The following is a 9,587-nucleotide window of genomic DNA, read 5'->3' on the forward strand; positions in this document are numbered from 1 at the left end:
ACACCTAATCAACCACCTGATCGGATCCTAGACAATAGGCAGGACCAAACACCTGGGAGCTAGGCAAACCAAACCCAAGACCAACAAATTGAGGTTAATCAACGTCTTTACGTGAAGAAACAAGGGGAAAGCCATCAAGAGGATCCAGACTCAGAGCGCACCTTTGATTTTTCCAATCAATGTGTGAGCTTGATAAAAAGGTTAAGGAAAGATAAGCAGCTCCAAAGCCAAACCTACCTCCAAGATAGTGATGTATATACAGATCTAGAGAGATATCATATGCTATATGTTAGAGCCAAAAGGATAAAGCAATGGAAAGCTATAAATTACCATGAACAACAAACTTGATGATTACCCTCTCATCTGAATGTAGTCCAGGTACTTGATCAAATGCCTGAGTTGAGTATATACTCACATAAGATGACACCACAGTGAACCCTCGGACGTAAAAACTTACACGAAGATAAATGTACAAAGTATGGGAATTCAACTAGAAGTTTTGATGGGCAATAAACGAGTGATAGAATAGCCTAAAAATGCATGCAAGACAATAGGAATGAGGTCAAAGGGGGTTGTAGTCTCTTCCGTCTACGAGAGCCCACAACTCATTTGGGAGTGTGTAGCCTCTTTCCGAGTGGCCTCATACACACACATAGAGTGGGAGTTTGACGACATTGTCTTCTTTGACTATATGTACAGATATAGGTACATAGAGCGGCTTGGTTAGCTTCCTATGTGCTTCTCGGCCTTGATTTTGGCTTCGGTTACGGCATCAAGCATCAACTCACAAGCTATAGGTTTCAGTGCTTGCAATACTCTGGTTCTAGTGGGAGCATTTTTTATGCGTACTGGCATATGTTGGCACTTCTGATAGTGTTTGAGCTCTTTTAAGAGTAGTTTGACTCCTCGTATGGATATTTATTTGCATGCACATGTTTTTGACGCCCGTTTGAGTGTCGTGTGACAAGACTTGTACGTCTTTGTAGATAGTGCCATTGTACGCTTTTGTGGAGCCATTCTTTGGCTAGTGCGGCAGTCCCGGTCATTTTTGAGATTTGGTCCGGATGATAGCCATTTTTGAGACTTGGCTATACGTTTTGCTGCATAACCTACATTGTTGAGGGTCGATAGCCTGAGGTTTTCATTGAGCTGGGGTATTCTCAAATGTGGAGATACCTTCGGTGATACAAGTAGCTAGAGCATCCCTTACCAAGCCTCGCCATAGGACATGTATAGAGTGGTATAGGTGCTTTTGACGTCGAGTTGGCGGTCTATGGTAAGTTTGATAGTTTATGCACCTCAGTTGGTCGCTATACAATGTGCTTTTGAGAGGCATTTCCCCCTTTTATGCTTTGTTCAAGTTACATATTTTGTCATTTTGTCTCGTATTTTGGTTGACATAGTCCCAAATACAAATGAGACTCTGCCGAAAAAATTTCCCTGAATCTTTTGATACTTTTGTCACCATGTCTACTAGCAAAGACCGTGACATTTATGACATAAAGAAGTTTGATGACACTAATTTTCAGGTTTGAAAGAACCAAATGCATGATGTGCTTGTCCAAAAGAAGCAAAAGTTGCCTATTGCCTATGCGGCTAGAACTGAAGATATGCACATGACTCAGTTTCAGTGGGAGGAGCTTGATGAGCTATGCAGGTCTATGATTAGACTGCACCTTGGTGAGTTTGTGTACTTTTCAGTGTTAGAATGCGAGACTGCTCATGCTTTATGACAGAAATCATGCGACACTTACGAAAAGGATACGGCTAGCAATAAGGTCTCCCTGATGTGAAAACTTTTCAACCTCATATAAAGGGTCAGTTAGTGTTGCCAGCCATATCAATGATTTTGATTCTCTTTTTGCCCAGATTTGTGCACAGCGCATGACCATTGATGATGAGATGAAAGCCATCTTTTTTCTTTGTTCGTTGCCACCCTCTTGGGATATCTTTTGCACAGCTGTTAGTAACTCTGCTCCTAATGGTACGATAAAGTACGATGATGTTACTAGTGCACTTTTGTCAGAGGATATGCGTCGAAAGACCATAACTCGTTCGCATCATGGCGAAGCTCATTATGTGCAAAGGGATGATAAGCAACGTAAGGGTCGTTCTTTGCAATGTGAGTCCAAGAAAAAGGACAATAGATATGCATCAAAGGGTAGATCAAAGTCTCGTGGTCGCTGCAATGTTCAATGCCATTATTGTGATAAGTTTGGTCATATAAAGAAGGATTCTTATCCTTGGAAGCATGACAAAGAGAAGGGCAAAGGTAAAAGCAATGATCATGATGATAAAGAGGAAAAAACAAAGAGTTCGGTTAAGGTTGAAGAAATAAACATAGTTCAGGATGACAGTGATGCGGAAGACATTATTATGTTGGCTAAAAATAATGATGTCGTTTATGATGCACAGGAAACTCTATCTTTGCAGAGTTCTATGCTAGCTGAACTCCTTGTTAGTGGTAAAGTATCCCATTCATGGATTCTTGATTCGCGTGCTTTGTTGCATGTCACACCTCATAGGCATTGGTTTATTACATATGAGGAAACCATTGGCTCTATTACACTTGGTGAGAGTTACTCTTGTGACATTGTTGGCGTAGGTGATATTGCCATGGTTATGGCAAATGGAGTGAAGTTTATCATCCATAGTGTGCGTCATGTTCCAGCCTTAACACTTATCATCTCATTTCGGTTGGACGTCTTGATGACTTGGATTACAAAGTCACTTTTCATGAGCAGTCTTGGCGTGTTGTGAAGGGTCATCTTATTATATCCCATGGTTGTAAAGTTGGTTCACTTTATCCTCTTTATGTATCTGATACAAACAGTGTTCTTTCTGTAACCGAGTTGCCAACCCCGTTGCTTTGTGGCATAGCCGGTTATGACATATGTCAAAGAAGGGAATGGAGACACTCTCTCGTTTGGGCTACTTACCATCTTTGTCATTTTTTGATTTTCCCTTTTGTGAGCATTGTCAATATGGAAAGCAAACAAGGACACATCGTACACATTCTTTTGACAAAGAAAGAAACAGAGCTTGTGCACAATGATTTATGTGGGCCTATGCCTTCTAAATCCCATGGTGGGTACGTCCTATTATGTTACATTCATTGAAGATGTAAAACGGCATGTTTGGGTCTACGCCATGAAGTCTAAAGATGAGACCTTTCCTTGCTTCAAGAAGTTCTTATGTAGTGTTGAAACTCAGTCTTGAACATAAGTTGAAAGCTTTGCGCTCAGACAATGGTGGAGAATATGTCTCCAAAGAGTTTACAAGCTTCTGTTAAAGTAGGGGAATTAAGCGCGAGTTTATAGCTCCTTATACCCCTGCACAAAATGGTGTGCGGAACGAATGAATAGGACCATCCAAGAGCGGATTATGTCTATGCTATCACATGCTAATTTACTGCAAGCGTTTTGGGCTGAAGCATTATACACAGTCGTGTGCTTGATCAATAGATCACCACATGCTTCATTGCAGTTTTGTATACCTTTGGAGTTATGGTTAGGACATAAATTGTTTTATGAAAAACTCCACACATTTGGTTGTGAAGCTTATGCACATGTACCCAAGGAGTTGGGTGCTAAGCTAGATCCTAAGTCCAAGAAATGCATCTTCATTAGCTATGGTGTAGATGGATAATTTGATTATCGTTTATGGGATCCAGAAAGCGGATCAGTGATCCGTAGCAGTGATGTTGTCTTTAATGAGACTAAGATGCATAGACAGCCAGTGAAAGAGGTTGAAATCCGAAAAGTGACATTTTTTGATGTATCACCTACTGTCCAAAACGCTCTCGATCCACTTACTACATAGGCTAGTACGAGTTCTGATTAGCTGCGGAGATCTCAAAGAGTCTCACATCCGCCAGAACGTTTTGTTCCAGGTGTAAATTTTGTTTTGCTGAGAGATAGTGGTGAGCCTTCTTGTTACAAAGAGGCTATGCTAGCCAATGATAAGGTTCAGTGGGAACATGCTATGAAGAGGGAGTTGTCCAGTATTGGAAAGAACAAAACATGGAAACTTGTTCCATTGCCAAATGGTAGGAAAGCATTGCCTTTTAAATGGGTTTACAAGAAGAAGATTGACAATTACAAAGCTTGTTTAGTGGCCAAAGGTTTCAAGCAAGAATATGGTGTCAATTTCCAAGAAATCTTTCCTCTAGTGGTCAAGATGACCACACTGAGAATGTTGCTTCCTTTGGTTGCCACTGAAGATATGGAGCTTGATCAAATGGATGCCATTACAACTTTCATACATGGTGATCTCGAGGAAGATATTTACATGAAGCAACCTGAAGGGTTTGTGCTAAAGGGCAAGGAACATTTGGTCTATAAGCTTCTAAAAAGTCTGTATGGATTGAAGCAATCATCCAGACAATGGTATCAAAAGTTTGATGCATTTATGTGTTCCCTAGGCTATAAGCGCAGTAATGAGGATCCATTTCTTTACATGAAAAGACAACCCAATGGACAACTTATTATGCTTATCCTTTATGTAGATGCCATGCTTATTGCTGGTCATTCCAAGAAGGACATTGTTGACGTGAAAACCAAGCTGACAAGTCAATTTGACATGAAAGATTTGGGTGAAGCCAATCATATTTTGGGTATGCGCATTACTCGTGACCGTAAGAAGAGGTTGTTGTACCTTTCTCAAAAAGATTATGTGCACAAGGTTCTGGATCATTTCAACATGCAGAAGGGGAAGTCTTCGAGTACTCTATTGCTTGCATATTTGAAACTTAGGAAGAACGACTGTCCCAAATCTGATGAGGAAACAGCTGCAATGGCTAAGGTTCCTTATGCTTCAGCTTGTAGTAGTCTCATGAATACCATGGTGGCTACAAGACCTGACATTGCACATGCAGTGGGAGTTGTCAATAGATTTATGTCTAACCCTCGTAAAAAGTATTGGGATGCTGTCAAGTAGGTTCTCAGATACTTGAGTGGCACTGAAGATAGACAGTTATGCTATGGGCGTGGAGAGTCATCCATTTAGGGATTTGTAGATAATGATTATGCAGGCTGTGTTGAGAGTCGTAAATCAACAACAGGTTGGATTTACACATTTGTTGGTTCTGCTATTTCTTGGAGATCCGTTCTTCAAAACTGTACATCCATTTCTACCACAGAGGCAGTGTATGTTGCATTGAGTGAGGAATGCAAAGAAGCTATTTGGCTTGCTCGCCTAGTGAAAGATTTTGGATTGGAGTAGTGTACACCAGTTCTTCATTGAGACAATCAGAGTGCTATTGCCTTGGCTAATATTCCAGTGTTTCATTCCAGAATGAAACACATTGATGTGCGTTATCACTTCAGTCGTGAATGCCTGGCAAACAAGAGCCTTATACACTTGTGTGAGCCACTAACACTAAGTACAGTGTGTATTGTGCCTTAGTGCATAAGATAGAGAAGAAAGAAAGGGGGCACACTGTGTGTGTCGGCTCTCCCCCTCCAACCTGTGTGTGTGTGGCTATGGTGGTGTGTGTGTGAGTGTGTGCGCGCATTCATCTTCCTCTTCCGATGTGCTCCTGGCTCCTCTCCTTCAGAATGATGGGTGAAAAGAAATCTGTGATTAGCCTTTGATCAAATACACAAACTAGATCCTACATCTGTTAGTCAAAGATTTAAAAATTCCAAAAAAGGAACTTGCCACCAAAGCCAGTTGAAAACCTTTATTCAAAGAAATGGTTGAGGTCCTCTTCAAAGCTTTGATTAAAGCTAATAAGCTAGATCTAGTTGGGTGGATACAAATGGCATCCATCTGCCATAAGCTAGCCAAGGCATGGCTAAAAAAAGGCAAGAAGACTCTCTTTGACCCTGACTTAGAAACCTGGCATGCACTAACACATTACAATGTGGAGATGCTCAGTAAAAGGAGGAGCAAGTGGATCAAGAGGCCATTTACAAAAAATTTCAGAAGGGGAACACAACTAAGCTCCTTGATAGGCTCACAAAGAGCAACATCACTGTGCAAGTGATAAATCAAGTATTGCACTAGCTCCATTTCTTGTCTCTCCCCTTTGCTCTACATCTTTCTTGCTCCAATTGATGTGTGTGTTTGAGTAAGATTGTTTGTGTGTTTTTTGTTGTGCCTCTTCTTGGTCGTGATTAAAACTCTCTTGCGTCCTAGTTCGCATCCATAACTAAGTGGTCCCCTTTTCTTATTTGGATTTGGATGTTGTTTTTTGTGCTTGTGGTTGCCTCAATACCAATTGAGCAGCATGGGAGCCTTGAGGAGTGTTTAGAGGTTGCTTCTCTTATCGTCTGCCCTAGACCGCCTCAATTTTGGTGTCCTCACTAAGGACAACTCTGTGTATTTTTCTTTTTAACATTGCATGAATGATTATTCTTTAGTATAGTCAATAAGGTTGGATGTATCACAAAAAATTATATGAAAAGATGCACATCATGGTAGCACAATTCTGCAATTTCAACGTGTAATTCATAGAATTTTAGAAGAAAATGGAATTAAACGTGGGCATGGAAATGGGAAGGATAAAGCCTAAAAGCCACATGACAAAGCAACCATGGACAGGGTAAGAAAGTGAAGGAGACTAAGAAAGTCAAGAGACTCCGATGTCGTATCAACCTCCAAGACTTCCCTCTTGGACATGGTATGGATCCATACAACCTTTAGGAAGACATGAGAGGTAAGGGTCCTAACATCTCATGGATTCAATTTTTAGCTTTATGTCCACAAGCTAGGAGGGATCTCACAAGAGCAGTAAGCACTAGGAGGAAAGAAAAATAGAGTGTTCTAGTTGTTAAAACTTCACAAACAGAGATAGATGAAGACATAACACACTTTTAGCTTTATGTCCACAAGCTAGGAGGGATCTCACAAGAGCAGTAAGAACTAGGAGAGAAGCAAAAGATAGTGTTCCAATTGTTAAAATTTCACAAACAACAATAAATGAGGACATAACACATGTGCTAGATTCTTATATCAAAGGAAGGTTAGTTAAAAAGGGTCTTGTAGATGGGGGTACTTAGATTTTCATTATGACAGAAGGCCTCATGCATAGATTAGATATGCACATCCATGAGACACCAAAAATTAAGGTGAAAATGGCAAACAATATCAAAGTAGGTGCTTAATGATTGTAAAAATTATTACAGTGAAAGATTTTGGTATAAAAAAGGATGTTGATTTCAACATGATGTCTACCAGAGGAAATTGCTATCCATTTATCTTGGGTAGACCATGGCTAATGAGAATGCAAGCTTTGCAAGATTGGGAAAATGAAAAATTAATCTGCACAAATGATAATCATAAGAACGTTGTCTTTGACATGGAGCAATGTCAAGAGGATCTCCATGAAGAATCATCTTAAAGTGAGACGAAGAAAGCCTAGACCAATAACACCTCAAAAGAAGAAAGTAGCGGTAGCATTACTGCAGAGGAGTCTTCCATTGAAGTCATGGGGCTAAAGTTTAGGCCAAACAACCAAGAGACCTCTTCTCAAGGTTTGGAGGAGGTAGGTCCCCAAGAGAAACAAAGTGTGTTGGATGAAGGGATGCTAGAAGGTATGTTTCAAAATTACTTACAAGGGAAGAAAGAGAGGAATTTAAATGCGTACTAAAGAATTTTCCTAGGATTTTTTCTAAAGACTACACAGACGTGCATGGAGTAGATGCTATTCAACACAAGATTGAGTTAAATCTTGAGGCCACACCTAAAGCACAAAAGCTACGAAGGCTAGGATTCATCAGGATCATGCTCTACTCACAAAGGCAAGAAAGCTTCTAGCAACAAGGTTTATCTATCCAGTGGAGGGTTTGAAGTGGGTCTCTCCAATTGTGCTCACTCCCAAAAATAATGGGAAGTGGAGAGTATGTGTCGACTATAGGCCACTTAACAAGGCAACCAAGCGAGATCAATTCCCTCTACCATTGTAGGATGAGATACTAAATGAAGTAGAGGGCCATGAGAAGTACACTATGTGTGATGGTTACTTGGGCTACTTTCAAATAGGTATTGCATTGGAGGATCAACTGAAAACAACCTTCATCACTGTTGCTTTTCTTTTAGAGTCATGATGATCCATGAACATGGTGTTTCAAGCATTCTTTGGGAAGTCTATTAGAGTTTTCATTGATAATTTTTTTATTTATAGATCTAATCATTGCGCTTGCAAAAGGTAGAAGAAGGTTTGACGAAACTCTATGACATGGGAGGTCGACTCAATCTTGACAAATGGCACATTGGTGAGGATGAAGTAATCTTGCTTGGTCACAAAGTTTCTTACAAAGTCATTGAGGTGGATCCTTCCAAGGCAAAGGCTCTTATCAACTTTCTGACTCCCAAGAGTCTTAAAGAGGTCATTTCAATCATTCAAAAGGTGAAGTATATGTTACATTTCATTCACTTAGCTTCAAATTTACTTCATCCCTTGCAAAAATTGACACAACAAGTAGAGCTTGCTTGGTCTGATGAGCTTGAGGAATATTTTTATAACATTAAAGTCATTTTGTCAGAACTACCAACACTCATGCCCCCTTGTTGGGAGCACACATTCTTTGTTAGTTGTAGTGTTGGGGAAAAGGAAACAATTGGTGCTCTTTTATTACAACAAGGTCCCCACAATACCAGAATGTGACCCATCTACTTTGTTAGTAGGGTCATGAATGCTTTGAAAAAAGGCTACACAGAAGCAAACCTCATGATGCTTGCTCTCATGTTTGCAGTGAGAAAATTCATATCTTGCCTACTAGAACCTTTTGTTATTCTCACTACATAAAGGTTTTTTCCTAGGGTGTCATCTTAAATGACTCTTAGTTCTAGAATCACAAAGTGGGTTATGAAATTGCAAGAGTTCCAATAGTCTTTCAAGATAGAAGATAGTGTGCATGCACAATTGGTAGGGATTCTCACTTATAGAGTGCACAAGAAGGAGATTAAAGTGCTTGAATTAAAGATCCCACCATTTCTACCACCTAAAAGCATACCTAATGCATTCACTTTGTTCTTTAATGGAGCTTTTAGATGAGCCACATGTAAAGCAAGGGGAGGGATGGTGTTGCTTGATCCAAGTGGAGAGGTGGTCATGAAAGAGAAGGTCAATTTTTCAGGTTCTAGTAGCAGCATTGAAGAAAAGTACAATATACTACTCCATGGCTTGAAGATGTGTATAACTCAATGGATAGAATGTCTCATGGTAAAGGGGGATGCACTTCTCATTGTGTAGAAGATTTTAGGCATATGGGCATGTAAGAATGAAAGCCTACAAACAAAATTTCATGCTATCGCGGTAGGTTATTTAATCAATTTGAATAAGTGCAATTATATCATATTCCTAGGAAACAAAATGAGGATGCTGATTTATTTGCACAACAAGAATTTGCATGTGTTAAGAAAGAAGTGCATGTCATAATGGTGGCAACAATTATCAAGCTACAACCAAGGTACCAAGGAATGGAGTCATTGGCTCCCATTGTTGGCTACATTTTGGAGGGCGGGTTTCCACAAGGCTTCACAAAGGCTCAAAAGAAGAGGCTCGTGAATAAGGGAAGTTTGTATTTCTTTCTAGAAGGATCTCTCTATCAAAGATGAAAAATCAAGTGTGTAGAGAAGAG

Source organism: Adiantum capillus-veneris, chromosome 17, assembly GCF_014529385.1.
Source record: "Adiantum capillus-veneris isolate H3 chromosome 17, ASM1452938v2, whole genome shotgun sequence".
NCBI lineage: Eukaryota > Viridiplantae > Streptophyta > Polypodiopsida > Polypodiales > Pteridaceae > Adiantum > Adiantum capillus-veneris.